This window comes from Bidens hawaiensis, unplaced genomic scaffold (genome assembly GCF_021521415.1).
Source record: "Bidens hawaiensis isolate Kalapana, Puna unplaced genomic scaffold, B.hawaiensis_p1.1 tig00022011_1, whole genome shotgun sequence".
Taxonomy (NCBI): domain Eukaryota; kingdom Viridiplantae; phylum Streptophyta; class Magnoliopsida; order Asterales; family Asteraceae; genus Bidens; species Bidens hawaiensis.
In genome coordinates, this window is record NW_027493415.1 from 195,684 (window position 1) to 213,192 (window position 17,509).

The 17,509-nt window shown below is 45.8% G+C and overlaps 1 pseudogene; it reads left to right on the top strand.

Moving 5' to 3' along the window:
- The window catches only part of LOC143564522 (potassium channel KAT3-like), a 31,599-nt pseudogene that overhangs the window by 4,271 nt on the left and 9,819 nt on the right, over nt 1-17,509 (top strand).

Genomic DNA, 17,509 nt, shown 5'->3' on the forward strand with positions numbered 1-17,509 from the left:
GCCTCTCAGGGTTTTCTCCCTGAGTACGGCTGTATGCTCCCGGCGGCCGGGCAAACGGCGGCAGATCCGCCCACCGGCTATATCTCCTTATACTGCCATTTTTTTACTCACTGCAACCTTCGTCTCCTGATGACAAGGTTTATGGGTGCGCTGCTTAAATTTCATGGGATTCACATATCCCAAGTCCATCCTTTTGGACTTGTGCGCATGACTCATTTTGAGTTCATGTGCAAAGCTCAGCGCGAGGAGCCAACCCCTCGGCGCTTTCAATTTTTTTATAAGCCAAAAATCCAAGATTCTTGGTTCTCATTCGTTCCTCGCAGTCAGAAGGTCAAGTGCTGCACTGTTTCCTTCAAGAGCCTTCATGACTGGTCTGAGAAATTTTTCTATATTAAGGCTGGTGTGATTCCCATCCGCATGACCATGCGCGCGATCACTTCTGCGCCCGCGGATGTGAATGTTCTTAAGAACCCAACTGGCGCATGGGTTAATAAGTTGACTGCTGAACCATCCCCCGCCAAGAATATTTGCGAGGAGGCGCTGGTGGGGGTTGGCATGAGCAGGAGGTGGGCCGACAGCGCGACTGAGCCTGTTATCCAAGTTGATGGATTATGTGAGTTATTAGCTCATTGCATTATTTCTGCGCGAATATAATTCGTTTTGCTGATATCATTTGTCTTGTTTTATGCAGTAAGCAAGGAGTACGTCCACGCCGCCTATGATGAGCATATGGAGGGTGGCTCTGTCGCGCTGGGCGCTGGAGAAGTTGGCTTCCCCGATCGCTTCGCTGATATGTTCATCCCTGTTGATTTGGGATTTTGCTTTGACAGCGATGCGCCTGGTAGGCCTTTGTACTTATGCTTATGCCTTTAGAATACCAAATTTGGTTAACATTTCTGTTGCACGTATTGTAGATGCGCTTGAGAACTATGAGCTGGAGCTCGCGGAAGAAGAGGTGGAGGAGGAAGCTGAGGTGCCACAACTCAAGCGTAAGGCTAAAGGGAAAACTGGCGCAGGGGCTAGTAAAAAACAGAAGAAAAATGATGCCCCTGTTGCTCAGGATCCTCCTGCTCAAGCGAAGGGACTTGAGAAAACCAAGGGGTTTACCTCCAAGTTTTCCTTGTCTTCTTTGCCTCTAGGTGTGGGCATTCCTCCTGTCCACACGAGGTATTGTGCCGCCACCTCCTCTCTTCGCGCGGCGGAAAAGGGAAGCGGCGCTGCGCCTGCTGTTTCCTCTTCAACAGGTATACTTTGTTTATACTTTATGGTTTAATGAGCGTGATTCCGATAGAGTTATTAATGAATCTTTGCTCACTCAAATGTTTGTAGAGCCGGCGACCTTGGTGGATCAACCTCAGGCGCAACAAGGTACCGAGGCTGCGCCGAAGGTTGCTTTGAAGTCCTCTGTTTTGCCCTCAAAAAGGGGGAAAATGGACTTCATGGCGATGTTTAACTCGCGAACGGCGGTGCGCCAAGGTATATATTGCGCTTTTATTTTCTGACTTTTTTCTTTTTAGATCAAGTCTTGAATCATTTCTCTTTGTTGGTTTTTTCATAGGCATTATAGCTGGCACACAAGCTGCTGGCGGCACTGCTGGCGCCGGCGCCAGCGCCGTTGGTTCTGCTCCTGCTCCTGCAAGCACTGAATCTCCCCTCATTGGGATTACTAAGGAGCAGGAGGCTGTTTTACGCGCTGATCTCGCGGCGTCGAGACCTCCCTCACCTTCTCCTGCGCGCAGCCCTCCTCGCGAGACTGGTTTTGATTTTTCCAGGTCGCAGGAGAAAAGGCCTGTTACAGAGGAAGATGAGGAGGCCCATTTTGAAGACTCTGATGGCGGCCGCGCAAGCCCTGTAGCGCCACGAGATTTCGTGGCGCAGTCTTCTCATGGGGCTGGCGCTGACTTTTCTGCTTGCTCCCCGCAGGTATAAGTTCGTTTTGCTCCGCTGCGCGGACTTCCATATTAGTGTTTAGATGACTAGAACGTTGCTTTGTGTTTGCAGGAAGCCGATCACATATACCGCCCGAGATGGAATATTACTGAGGATAGCTCATTTCAGTCCATGGGGGTGTGTGAAGACTTCTGGGCTCACTCCGTGCCTCCAGCTGAAAGGAGGTTTCAGGATGAGCGCGCCCGCGTGGACTTGCTCAACGACCATCTTTTCGCTGGGTCAGCGTTCTTTGCTGCCTCCCAAGAGCTTCACTATGATTATGTAAAGGTGCGTGATGCTCTTGCGGAGGCCAAGCAAGAGGCTAAGGTATCTGCTTGGAATCTTTCTGACGCTCGAGAGAGAGCTGAGAAACTCCAAGCAGAACTCAGCGAGAACCGAGCAAGTGCCAACGCTGCCTTCGTGAAGCGCGGGCATGAGTTGCAGGCTGCGCGGGAGAAGCTGCAGGCAGCAGAGGCGGACGCTGCCAAGTATGCGCGGCGAGTGCGCGACTTGGAGCTGGATGCAGAGGCGCGTGACCAAGCGCTTGTGCAGTCTATCACTGACAAATCATCATTAGAGAGTGAGGTTGCGCGCCTGAAGAAGGAGCTTGAGGCCGCGCGGGCAGAGAAGGATGAAGCCCTGGCGACGGCAGCGTCTAGCCAAGAAGCGCTCGATGCTGCGCGAGCGGAAAGGAAAGAGGCCTTGGCGGCAGCAGCGTCCGACAGAGAGGAGCTGAAACAGACCAAGGAAACTGTTGAGTTGTTAAACTCTCAGATTCCTGCTCTTGAGACGTCTGTTTCTTCCCTTGCGCAGGATCGCCAATGGCTAGTCTCACAGGGTATGACTCGTTGCGCTTATGCGATGAAATACTCAGACGAGTTTCAGACCCTTGTGATGGATTGCAACGCTGCCTCGCTCTTGGTGGGTCGAGCTGAAGGGTTTAAGGATGGCTGTGAATATAGCATGCTGAAGAAGAACCCATCCGACTACCCTTATCAGCTCGACGTTGTCTGCGCGGACATGGCCGAGGTGGGGGAGAAGTATTTGAATACTCCCATTCCCATCCTTGAGCAGGTATTTTAACCTTAATGAGTTTACCTTGACTTATTTTCCTAGTCTTTTTGTACTCACACTTTTCCTTATGCTTTGCAGATAGCCTTGCTTGCTGATCAGCCCGATCTCGGCGCTCTAAAGAAATTACTTGACGAGTGTGAAGGGGCTGGTGGCGGCGATGATGGCGCGGGCAATGCTGCCTCTGCTAGCGGCTCTGGCGTGGCCAAAGGACCCGCTCCTGACACTATTGTGATAGAAGACGACTCCATTCAAGACGAACAGCTTGACTATGGCAAGTTTGGAGATGACGAGGAGCGGGCTGCGCCAGATGCTGAGGGAGGTAATGATGAGGGCGATGAAGAGGCTGACGTCGACATAGAGACTTGAGAAGCCCTTCATGTTTTTTTTTATTTTTTTTTATTTGCAGTTTGTATCTTATCATTTTGTAAATTTGTAACCTTCTATGTTTTGGAATGAAATTTTGTTTTTCCCTTATTCGCATCTTGCGCATTCCCCATTCATCTCTTTATATTTCATGTTTGCTTGTTGAATATAAGATATGCTTGCACGTTGAAATAAGAACAAGGTTGTAAGGAAATTATTTTACTTAATCCTTGTCATATTTTAAGTGATTTTGCAATATCCTGACTATGTTGACACGTGCCTTGGCGTTTCATTATTCCTCTTTTGCGCGACGTTATCGCGCATTTATTATAGGGAATTATGAGTTCTTTAGCCTTTACGTGTCAGTATGTGTTACTCTGATATCCATTACAATTCCATGCGCGACCTCGACCTGAGACCTTAACAACTATGTTTTGGCATGTGCTTTGCCTTAGTTGTGCTTAGGTATTTTTATGGTCAAGCTGCGCAGCATGTAGGATGGATCTTGTGAGTGATTTGAGCTAAGGCTCGTATTATTGGGCTAAGGCCCTGAGCTAAGGCTCATATTATTGGGCTAAGGCCCTGACGTTTTAGAGTTAAAACTCGTTAACGCGTTTGAGCTTGAAGCTCGCGCATGTATGTTTTACTTCGTTTTATTTTTGTTTTGATGTCAATACAATGTTGTCATATTGCTCAAAATTAATAAAGGGAAGTGTGAAACATGTATGCAAAAGGTAATAGAACACACATTAAGAGAAGATAGTGCGTATCATTATTCATAATGGCTTAAAAAGCCTTGATTACAAACTTGACAATTTTTACATGAAACATTTTCTAAGCTTTGCTGCGTTCCATGCGCGCGGGATCTTCTTTCCATTCAAATCTTTTAAAGCGTATGCGCCTTTTCCCAATTCTTCCGAGACTTGATAAGGTCCTTCCCAATTGGGGGACATCTTTCCCGGGGGTATCGCGCGGCTAGCTTCATTGTTTCGAAGGACAAAATCATTCTTCTTGAAGTGGCATTCTTTCACGCGCTGATTGTAATACTTTTCTAGTTTTTTCTTGTATTTGGCTTCATTGATGATAGCCGCTTCTCTGCGCCCTTCAAGTAAGTTGAGATCCAACCTTCTTTCGCGCTCGTTATCAATCTTACTCATCATGAGCACTCTATGGGATGGGCATCCAATTTCTGCTGGAATCATAGCCTCCGTTCCATAGGTTAGGCTGAACGGGGATTCGCCATTGCTGGTTTTGCTTAATGTCCTGTGCGCCCACAGGGCATTAGGTAGCTCCTCGACCCATGAATGGGATTCTCCCTCCAACCTTTTCTTCAGCCCATTTAGCAAGCTTTGGTTCGCGCGCTCCACTTGGCCATTCCCCTGAGGGTGGTATACTGAAGTGAAGATTTGCTTGATGCGCAATTCCTTGAGCCAACTGGATATCTTCCTGTCGGTGAATTGTTTGCCATTGTCGCTCACAATTTCCATGGGCAAGCCAAAACGGCATATGATGTGGCTCCAAATAAATTGCTTCATCGCCTCGGCTGTGATTTTTGCTAGTGGCTTGGCTTCAACCCATTTTGTGAAATAGTCTACTGTCACTACCAAAAATTTTACTCGCCCTTGCGCTTGCGGTAGGGGACCCACAATATCGATTGCCCATTTGTGGAAAGGCCATGCGGAGGTCACCGGAATCAAGTTGTTCTTTGGCCGCATGGTGTTTGGCGCATAGCTCTGACACGCTTTGCATTTTTGGATCTCTTTTAACGCGTCCAAGTACATGCCTGGCCAATAGTAACCTGCGCTCATTGCCTTGGCAACCACCATGCGCGGGACAGCATGTATTCCACAGATTTCTTCGTGTATCTCTCTGATCACATAGCTCGCTTCCTCAGCATCTAGGCATTTCATGAGCGGTCCAAGATAAGAGCGTCGATATAACGTACCATCTGTGACATCTGCCCCGATCCGACCCGACCCAGGTACCCGTTTCTCTGACCCGATCTCTCTTTTATTATTTAATATTTATACTTATATTTTACTTTTAATAATAATATATATTTTCCTTCCCGCCTCTTTCTCTCTCTTTCTTTCCGCCGTCCCGTCCCTCTTCTCTCTTTCCACCTTTTCCCTCTTGTCGCCGTCCCACCCTTACGCCTTGTTTCCCTCCTCTTTGCTTGTCCTTTGGTTCTTCCCGCCTAAGGATGTCTGCAGCTCCACGCGCCAGACTCCTTACATGGAAGCCTGCGTGAAGACATCTTGTTCCTGCGATGCGTGAAGAGAACTCTTCTCGCAGCGCGCTAAGAATGCATGTTCTTCCCGCAATGCGCTAAGAATGTATGTTCTTCCCGCGATGCGCTTAGAATTCTTGTTCTTCACGCAGCACGCTAAGGATTTGTGATTCTTCCCGCAGTGCGCTAAGGATTGTTGTGCCAGCCTTCGCGCTCGCGCACTCAGCCTTCCCGCGCTTAACCCTTGTATCTTCTGTTTAAATCTAGCCGTTTGCTTTTGTGTTGTCTTATCTTTTGAGCTGTTGACCTAATCTGCTTTATGTCTGAATAGTTACTTTCGGCGCAGCATGCGTACCAACCCCCATTGGTTGGTAGAAAAAGTGACTGACATTATCTTTTGAAATCTGCTTTTGCCATGCTTGACCAGTACCTTTATCTGAACCGCCCATGCCTGTTACTGTTCCCTGTCAGCTTTATCTTGCCCCCTGCAGCTGCCATATCTTTTGATATCTTTTGCTTTTGGATTCTTATGCTTTTTGATATCTTTTGCTTTTTGAGATCTTTTCCCCTTTTCTAGGATTGTGTTCCCTAGGGTTTCTCTATAAATAATAGTATTATTTTTCCTAACACATCACACACAAAACACTTAATCTCTCCTGTTCTCTTGCTCCTTGCTCTCTCTGCCGTCTTCCTCTCTGCCTCCGTCTTCCTCCTTGTTCTTCCTGCTTTTCCGGTAATATATATTATAATTTACTTATTAATTATGCTAACTTATAATCAAGACTTGAAACAAATCATTAAAACAATAATCTTTAATTATAGGTTAACCTTGCTTGTTTAAGAGTTGATTCTTGCATATCTTACACCGCATCGTTTATCAAGTGAGTTATCTCGTATCTAATCCCTTTTTATTTTAAATGCTTTGGGATGTTCATGTGTTCATACAAAACTTGAGTCTTAAACTTGTTTATGAACTTTAGTCGCGCAGTATCCCATGTGTTGAGGACGTTTACTTGGCTGTTTATTTGTATGTGTGTATCATTAACCGCTTTGTTCGGCCTATTCCGCAGTTCCGTTGGTACCATTAGTTGAACACGGGAGACCTATCGTTTACGGTTTTCTTTGTTTACACTTGCACAGATGTTTTCTCGTTTTTATGCTCAATTGGGAGCATGGATTGAACTATGATCTATGAACTTAGGCTTGATCACAATCTGATTACACCCTTGTTAAACTCTAGACATACACGTGTTGCGCGCAGATTTACTGTGATTATCTATGATTATCTATTAAACTTGATTTCTCACCAACACACAAGTGTTTGACGTTTATTTTAACACATGTTCAGGTTTGCAGTAGCTGTTTTGGAGCTTGTGGACACGTAGGACGTTTTTACTTTTGGACCTAGAATTAAAATGTATCAAGACAAGTTAATGTTGTTTGAATGTTATAATTTATAATATATTGATTTATGTTTGATTTATGTTCTTTATTTTCCCCGCTGCGCGTGCGCGATAAAATGTGTATTAATAAATATTGACACCAATAGTGTCACGAGTAATGAAACAATATGTGGCGCCCGATGTATAATCCGCCTTTGGTCGGGGTGTCACAGATTGGTATCAGAGCTCGTTGACTTTAGGATAGGTGGTTAGACGTAACGGCCTAGAATACCTAAGAGTCCCTTCTCGCGCATGAGAGAAATCTCATGTTTGCGCGCTTATTGTTAATTACTCGTTATTTATGAATATGCTCGCGCTTGCGCAGTATATGATTTTATGTTTTATTTCGCGATATTTCGATTTTTGTTGAATTTCGATTTTTATTGATTTTACTTACATATTCGTTTGTTGAATTTGAAAATCCGAAAAGTCATGGTGATACATGAATAGTTGATTTTCAATTTCCATTTACGATTATGTTCTGAGGTTGGAGACTTGAAAAGTCATGGTGATACATGAATTGTCAACCTCCAATACTCATTTTCTTGTATATTTTATATTGAAGATTGGAAAGTCATGGTGATACATGAATCGTCAATCTCCAATACTCGTTTGCCCGTATATTTTAAATTGGGAATTCGGAAAGTCATGGTGATACATGAATTGTCGATTCTTGATTCGAATTTGTTACCTTTATTAAGTCTGCATTTAGGATCATTTATTTTACTTTAACTTTTGATAGTATCTAACTCTGCGAAACCAAGCTTTATAAAGTTAAACTTTGCGATAAAAACCAAGATATTAACTAAAATTAAAACTTTTATAGAATGCCTCCGCTATCTCGCCGATTTCAGAGAAGAGAAGCCTCGCGCATGCGTAGACAGCAACGTTCCCAGGAAATGGCCGCCGCAATAGCCCAAGCTTTGAGCCAAAACAATGCTAATACATCCAGTTATAACATTAAGTCCTTTAATGCGGGTAACCCTCCGAAGTTCACAGGTCTTGAAGGAGCCACCGTGATGCTCCAATGGCTTGAGAAAATTGAAAACACTTTCCTCCATACCCAATGCCCCTCAGAAAGACGAACCCTATATGCTTCCAGTGTCCTGGAATCCAGAGCGCTTACATGGTGGAATGGAGTAGCTCATGCGCGTGGCGCAGAGGCTGCTTCTAGCATGACATGGGAGGAATTCAAGGAAATTCTTACGCGAGAATTCTGCCCTCCCAACGAAGTTAAGCGCCTGGAGGAAGAATTCTGGAACTTGAAGCAATACAGCGGTGAAGCGCGCGAGTACGCGACGCGCTTCCACGAGCTAAGCTTACTGGTCCCTCACCTTGTTACCCCTTCCCGCCGAGCCATCGAGAAATTCCTTGGGGGTCTCCCCATGGAAATTCAAGATTCTGTATGGGCCAGAAACCCAGTAACCCTCTCTGACGCCATCGAATTGGCCGCTGTGCTCAGCGACAACCATGTCAGAGCAGGAACCCTGTTCCTGCGGGGAACTGAGAAGACCAAACCCACCAAGACTGTCCCTGAACCAACAGAAACCAAACCAGAACCCTCAAACCATAACCAGAAACGTAGGCGCAGACAAGCCTATGCGCTTACCAACCCGCCCATTGTCCAGCAACCCATTTATCAACCTCCAGTTTACGCGCCTAACCCACTGTCAACCTACCCAGCACCTCCTGTAGTCCACAACTATGCCTTAACCAACCCCGCACTCCCTGCCCCGCCAACTAAGAAACCTTACACAGGAAACCAACCCTTTTGCCCAACCTGTAGACTTCATCACCCACCTCAAGTCCCGTGTCGACAATGTAACCGATGTGGCCGCGTAGGTCACTCCGTTGAGTACTGTAGAACCCCTCCCTCCAATCCGATTGCGCCAACACCACCAGCCTACCCGCAGAACCCACAGCCAACTTACCAAAACCCACGACCCAGATCGTGCTTTAACTGCGGTGATCCAAGTCATTTCCGGAACGCGTGCCCAAGGCTACAAGTTCAGATTACTCAAGCGAATCCGGTGAACCAGATTTCGAACCAAGTGACACGCGGACGAGCTTTTAACATAACCGCGCACCAAGCGCAAGCGAATAACGACGTAGTTAATGGTACATTTTTGCTTAACGGATTTTATGCATCTATGCTTTTTGATACTGGCGCCGATAGAAGTTTTATCTCTCGCGCCTTTGAGCGGAAGCTTGCGCGACCGCGCGATAACTTAAAAGAAGATTTTTCAGTTGAATTGGCTAATGGCGAAACTGTTTTAATAAACTCGGTAATTAAAGATTGCACGCTTAACCTTAACGAAAACGATTTTCTGATCGACCTCATCCCTATGCCTCTTGGAAGCTTTGATGTTATCATTGGTATGGACTGGCTCTCGAAGAATCGCGCCGAAGTTATTTGCGCCAAGAAATTGATTCGCATACCTCGAGAAAATGGTGATCTTCATATTTACGGCGAAAAACCCTCCAGTGGTCTTAAACTTATGTCTTGCGCCGAAGCCCAAAGACTCATGCGGAAGAAGTGTATTGCGTTTCTAGCCCATGTGGTTAAACCCGATGAAGGAAAGAAGCTTCGCGATATCCCTGTTGTGCGTGATTTTCCTGAAGTTTTTCCTGATGATCTTCCTGGTATCCCTCCCGCTCGTGAAGTCGAGTTTCGTGTTGATCTTGTCCCTGGTGCTTCCCCCGTTGCTAAATCTCCTTACCGTCTTGCACCCGCTGAGATGCAAGAATTGGCCAGCCAACTCCAAGAGTTGACTGCTAAAGGATTCATTCGCCCTAGCTCTTCGCCCTGGGGTGCTCCGGTGTTGTTCGTTAAAAAGAAAGATGGATCGTTTCGCATGTGTATTGATTACCGCGAGTTGAACAAACTCACCATTAAAAACCGGTATCCCTTACCGCGTATTGACGACCTCTTTGATCAACTCCAAGGTGCCTCTTGTTTCTCGAAGATTGATCTCCGCTCTGGCTATCACCAGTTGCGCATCCGCGATGAAGATGTTCCGAAGACTGCTTTTCGTACTCGTTATGGCCATTTTGAATTCTTGGTCATGTCCTTCGGTCTAACCAACGCACCCGCCGTTTTCATGGATCTTATGAATCGGGTGTGTAGGCCTTTCTTGGATAAATTCGTGATCGTGTTTATCGATGATGTTCTGGTGTATTCTAAGACCAAGGCCGAGCATGAGCAACATCTTCGGTTAGTGTTGCAGAAGCTTCGAACCGAGCAGCTCTATGCTAAGCTTTCCAAGTGTGAATTCTGGTCTAATGAAGTACAGTTTCTTGGTCATGTTGTAAACAAGATGGGTATTCATGTCGACCCATCCAAGATTGAAGCAATCAAGAACTGGATTACGCCATCCTCTCCCTCTGAGATCCATTCCTTTCTGGGCTTAGCTGGTTACTACCGGCGATTCATTTCGAACTTCTCGAAGATCGCTTTGCCTTTAACAGCTTTAACGCACAAAGGTAAACCATATATTTGGGGCTCGAAGCAAGAAGAAGCCTTTCTGACGCTCAAGCGTTTGTTGTGTGAAGCTCCTGTTCTTGCGCTACCTGAGGGTAATGATGATTTTGTCGTGTATTGCGATGCATCCAACCAAGGTCTCGGTTGTGTTCTTATGCAACGAGGCAAGGTTATCGCTTACGCATCAAGGCAACTTAAGGTTCATGAAAAGAATTATACAACTCACGACCTCGAGCTTGGTGCAGTTGTTTTTGCCTTGAAGATCTGGAGACACTACCTTTATGGTACTAAGTGCATCCTCTACACTGACCATAAAAGCCTTCAGCATATCTTTGATCAAAAGGAACTTAACATGAGGCAACGCCGATGGAACGAACTCATCAGCGATTACGATTGTGAGATCCGGTATCATCCTGGTAAGGCTAATGTGGTAGCCGATGCGCTCAGCCGAAAACCCTGCCAACTTAACTGTATCTTGCCGCGCACCCAGCTTCACTTCGCGCCGATTCAAAGCAACCTTGAATCGCGTATTCGTGACGCGCAGCGCGCATCCATCAGTAATGGTAACCTTCGCGCCGAGTTAGCGTGTGGCGCGGAAGCACATTTTGTGCCTAATCTGAGTGGAATTCTCTGCTATCTCAATCGCATCTGGATTCCCTGTGATGAGAATCTTCGCGCTGATATCCTGAGTGAAGCGCACAAATCTCGATATTCTATTCACCCTGGCGCTGATAAGATGTACAAGGATTTGCGCATAACTTATTGGTGGCCCGGTATGAAAAAGGATATTGCTGTGTTCGTAGCTAGATGTCTGACTTGTTCTAAAGTTAAAGCTGAACACCAACGCCCATCTGGTTTGCTCGAACAACCAGAAATTCCTACGTGGAAATGGGAAGGTGTAGCGATGGACTTTATTACCAAGTTACCTTTGACAGCAAGCAAACATGATAGCATTTGGGTAGTAGTGGATCGATTGACTAAATCTGCTCACTTTCTGCCCATTCGTGAAAACTACCGTGTTGAGCATCTCGCGCAGCTTTATGTCAAGGAAATCGTCTGCCGCCATGGTACTCCTTTGAGCATCATATCCGATCGCGATGGCCGTTTTATATCTCGCTTTTGGAAATCTCTCCAATCTGCGCTAGGAACTCGCTTGGACATGAGTACGGCATATCATCCTCAGACTGACGGACAGTCTGAGCGAACTATTCAAACTCTTGAGGATATGCTCCGATCTTGTGTTCTTGATTTTGGAGGTAATTGGGATTCACACCTGCCTTTGATCGAGTTTTCTTATAACAACAGCTATCATTCCAGTATCGGTATGGCCCCATTTGAAGCACTTTACGGTCGTAAATGCCGCTCCCCGATTTGTTGGAGCGAAGTGGGTGAAACTCAAATCACAGGACCCGAACTTGTTCAAGAGACAACCGATAAAATCGCCAAGATCCGTGATCATTTGCTGACTGCCAGAAGCCGACAGAAGAGTTACGCAGATCGTAGGCGAAAGCCTCTCGAATTTCAAGTTGGTGATCTTGTTCTCCTCAAAGTGTCGCCTTGGAAAGGTGTTGTCCGCTTTGGGAAGAAGGGTAAGCTTGCTCCTCGTTATGTTGGTCCATTCAAGATTCTCGCGCGTGTGGGAAAAGTTGCCTACAGACTTGACCTGCCGCTCGCGCTCAGTAATGTGCATCCAACGTTCCATGTTTCCAATCTCAAGAAGTGTTTAGCTGACGAGAACCTTCGCATTCCACTTGATGAAGTTCAAGTTGATGAAACTATGCATTTCGTTGAGAAGCCTGTTGAGATTATGGATCGCGAGGTTAAGCAAACCAAGCGCAGTCGTATCCCTATCGTGAAAGTTCGTTGGGAGTCCAAGCGCGGAGCCGAGTTTACATGGGAAAGGGAAGATCACATGAAGATCAAGTACCCGCACCTGTTCTCTGCGCAACCTACTTCGAGATAAATTTCGGGACGAAATTTCTTAAAGTAGGGGAGACTGTGACATCTGCCCCGATCCGACCCGACCCAGGTACCCGTTTCTCTGACCCGATCTCTCTTTTATTATTTAATATTTATACTTATATTTTACTTTTAATAATAATATATATTTTCCTTCCCGCCTCTTTCTCTCTCTTTCTTTCCGCCGTCCCGTCCCTCTTCTCTCTTTCCACCTTTTCCCTCTTGTCGCCGTCCCACCCTTACGCCTTGTTTCCCTCCTCTTTGCTTGTCCTTTGGTTCTTCCCGCCTAAGGATGTCTGCAGCTCCACGCGCCAGACTCCTTACATGGAAGCCTGCGTGAAGACATCTTGTTCCTGCGATGCGTGAAGAGAACTCTTCTCGCAGCGCGCTAAGAATGCATGTTCTTCCCGCAATGCGCTAAGAATGTATGTTCTTCCCGCGATGCGCTTAGAATTCTTGTTCTTCACGCAGCACGCTAAGGATTTGTGATTCTTCCCGCAGTGCGCTAAGGATTGTTGTGCCAGCCTTCGCGCTCGCGCACTCAGCCTTCCCGCGCTTAACCCTTGTATCTTCTGTTTAAATCTAGCCGTTTGCTTTTGTGTTGTCTTATCTTTTGAGCTGTTGACCTAATCTGCTTTATGTCTGAATAGTTACTTTCGGCGCAGCATGCGTACCAACCCCCATTGGTTGGTAGAAAAAGTGACTGACATTATCTTTTGAAATCTGCTTTTGCCATGCTTGACCAGTACCTTTATCTGAACCGCCCATGCCTGTTACTGTTCCCTGTCAGCTTTATCTTGCCCCCTGCAGCTGCCATATCTTTTGATATCTTTTGCTTTTGGATTCTTATGCTTTTTGATATCTTTTGCTTTTTGAGATCTTTTCCCCTTTTCTAGGATTGTGTTCCCTAGGGTTTCTCTATAAATAATAGTATTATTTTTCCTAACACATCACACACAAAACACTTAATCTCTCCTGTTCTCTTGCTCCTTGCTCTCTCTGCCGTCTTCCTCTCTGCCTCCGTCTTCCTCCTTGTTCTTCCTGCTTTTCCGGTAATATATATTATAATTTACTTATTAATTATGCTAACTTATAATCAAGACTTGAAACAAATCATTAAAACAATAATCTTTAATTATAGGTTAACCTTGCTTGTTTAAGAGTTGATTCTTGCATATCTTACACCGCATCGTTTATCAAGTGAGTTATCTCGTATCTAATCCCTTTTTATTTTAAATGCTTTGGGATGTTCATGTGTTCATACAAAACTTGAGTCTTAAACTTGTTTATGAACTTTAGTCGCGCAGTATCCCATGTGTTGAGGACGTTTACTTGGCTGTTTATTTGTATGTGTGTATCATTAACCGCTTTGTTCGGCCTATTCCGCAGTTCCGTTGGTACCATTAGTTGAACACGGGAGACCTATCGTTTACGGTTTTCTTTGTTTACACTTGCACAGATGTTTTCTCGTTTTTATGCTCAATTGGGAGCATGGATTGAACTATGATCTATGAACTTAGGCTTGATCACAATCTGATTACACCCTTGTTAAACTCTAGACATACACGTGTTGCGCGCAGATTTACTGTGATTATCTATGATTATCTATTAAACTTGATTTCTCACCAACACACAAGTGTTTGACGTTTATTTTAACACATGTTCAGGTTTGCAGTAGCTGTTTTGGAGCTTGTGGACACGTAGGACGTTTTTACTTTTGGACCTAGAATTAAAATGTATCAAGACAAGTTAATGTTGTTTGAATGTTATAATTTATAATATATTGATTTATGTTTGATTTATGTTCTTTATTTTCCCCGCTGCGCGTGCGCGATAAAATGTGTATTAATAAATATTGACACCAATAGTGTCACGAGTAATGAAACAATATGTGGCGCCCCGATGTATAATCCGCCTTTGGTCGGGGTGTCACACCATCAAGCAGTTCGTAGTTCTGCGACTTGTGTCTTATCTTCCTCGCCTGTGCGCGATTGTCCGGTATCTTTCCCTCCTTCAAGAATTCCATTAATGGAGTTATCCATGATGAAGGTGTTGTATGAATTACAAGGACAGACTTCGCTCCCACCGACGGGTTGCTCATTACTTCCACCCTGACATCTTTGCCAAAGTGATCGAAGCTGGTTGATGCCATCTTACTCAGCGCGTCGGCAGACTTGTTTTCACTGCGCGGAATATGTATGATTCTGAAGAAGTCAAATTGCTCGATGAGTTTTCTCGCCTGCTCTAGATACAGAGGCATGGTGTTCTCCTTGGCATCATAAAGGCCATTGACCTGTGCTGCTACCAAGTATGAATCAACATGGGCCTCTAGCTTTTTAACTCCGAACTTGTGCGCGATGCGCAGACCAGCCAGCAGGGCTTCATACTCAGCTTCATTGTTGGTGCTCTTGAAATCCAACCTGATTGCGTAAGTATACTCATGACTTTCTGGATCCACCAGCTTGAGGCCTGCGCCGGACCCTTCATTGTTTGAAGCTCCATCAGTGAATAATCTCCAAACATTTTCTTCATTATTGGCTCGCGGAGGGTCTACCTCGCGCTGAGCCTCTTCAATTTTTCCTTCAGGGATTTCTGCGATGAAATCAGCTAAGACTTGTCCCTTTATTACTGGACGGGGCTTATAGGCGATCGTGTGCTCTCCTAATTCCAGCGCCCATTTTGTCAGCCTTCCTGAGAGCGCGGGACGCCGCAAGACTTGCTGGATGTTGTAACCAGTCAGAACTTCAATAGGATGACCATTGAAATATCTATGAAGCTTGCGCGACGCGTGTGTTAGTGACAAAACTAACTTTTCCATGATGGAGTAGCGCGTCTCAGGATCTGTCAGCACCCGACTCACATAATAGATTGGTGTTTGGATTCCCTTGCGATCCACCAACAACACTGCGCCGATGGCGCGCTCTCCTGCTGACAGGTACAATGTTAGAGTTTCGCCAGGAAGTGGAGCTGTGAGCGCAGGCAGATTTATCAGACATTCTTTTATCTCACTGAAAGCTTGCTCGGCCTCAGGCGTCCACTTGAATTGGCTTTTCTTTAGGCAATTTCTCAATGTGTTAACGAATGGGGTAGATTTGCTTGCATGGTTCGCTAGGAACCTGTTGATTGATACCAATCTACCATTCAACTTTTGAACTTCTTTCATGGTGGATGGTGAGGGCATGTCAAGGATAGCCTCCACCTTCTCTGGGTTCACCTTGAAACCATCCTTGGTGACCATTACACCGAGAAATTTCCCTTCTTCTACGCCAAATGTGCATTTGCTCGGGTTGAGCTTCATGTTTACTTCCTTTAGGCGCCAAAGGGTTTCTTCGATGTCTTTGAGCATTTGTTTTTCCTCCCTGCTTTTGATCACCAAATCATCCACGTAGACTTCTAGGTTTCTTCCAATTTGCTCGTTGAAAACCGCGTCCATGAGTCTTTGGTAGGTGGCTCCCGCATTCTTCAAACCAAAGGGCATTTTTGTGTAACAAAAAACACCCTTGTCGGTTCTGAAGGCAGTCTTGTCCTCGTCTTGTGGTGCCATTTGAATTTGGTGATAGCCCTTATAGGCATCCAGAAAACATTTGAGCTTAAATGGCGCCACGGAGTCCACCTTCGCGTCAATGTTTGGGAGGGGGTAACAATCTTTTGGACATGCTTTGTTGAGGTCTTTGAAGTCAATGTACATCCTCCATGACCCGTTGCTCTTCTTTACCATCACAGGATTGGCTACCTATGTCTGGTATCGTATTGGGCGGATGATGTTTGCGCGCAGTAGATCCTCTACTTGCTCATTCATGGCCTTTGCCTTCTCATCCCCCATGATTCTCTTCTTTTGAGCAATTGGCTCTACGGACTTGAACGTGTTGAGAGAATGTTGCGCCAGGTTTTGCGGAACCCCAGTCATATCGGAATGTTGCCACGCGAAGACCGACATATACGTTGTGAGCAATCTTTTCATTCTCAACCTTGTGTCGTCTGATATCGTAGCTCCAATTGTGATTGTTTGCTCTGGGAATTTTGGGTTGAGAATCCATTCCTCTGGCGCGTTGTTTACCATTGGAAGTTTCATTCTCCCTTCCCGCGGAATACTTGTCACTGCGCACAAATGATCTCGGTATACAAATGTTACACCTGTTGGTGTTGGGAAGCCCAACGCGCCGTGCGCTGGCGACGGTATGGCGTTGAATTGGGCAATCGTTCCTCTACCCAAGATCATATTGTGGCATGAAGTGGTGGGCAAGACCAAGAAGTTGACAATTTCAGCTCGCTTGTGTTTCTCATCCCCCATAGTTAGTTCAAATTGTATCTGACCTAAGGGGTGAATGATTTCATTTGAAACACCCGAGATTGGTGCATTCACAATTTCGAGCCTTGCTTGGTCTGCTGGATCCAACTTCCTGAAACATTGCTCATACATGATGTCTGATTCACTGCCAGTGTCCACCAGGACTTTTGACACTTCATAATGAGCAATGTGTGTAGTGATGACTAGAGGACTGCTGATAGAAGGGCCTCCCCTGATTCTTGGGAAGATTACTTGTTGCTCGCGCCAATCTCCTTGGACTTGCGCGCTTCTCTTTCTCGATCTTTGCCCTTGCCTTCCTCCCTCGGCTACACAGATTCTTTTGAACTTTTTGCTGGCTGAGGCTCCATCTGGTTGTTCATTCTCTGGTCTTGGGTTTTTCACCAGGTGAGCCAACTTGCCTGATTTCACATCTCTTTCAATCGCATCCTTCAAATGGTGGCATGCATCGGTGTTGTGCCCTGTGGACTTGTGAAACTCACAATACTTGCCACTGTTTGGTGGTCCCTTATAGTGTAGTGGCTTGGGGCTTTTAAACTGGACATTCTCTGTGCGTAACACTTGTGAAGGCGTTTTAGTGAGGGGAGTCCATATTCTTGGTAGAGGTCTGTTAGGCTCTCTGCCGCCTTCCCTCTTGTCACCCTCTCCACGATTACGACTGTCTTTTTGGGGCTGGGGTGAGCTTGGTTGCGCCTGCTTTTCTGCGGGAGAAAAACTGGTTTGTT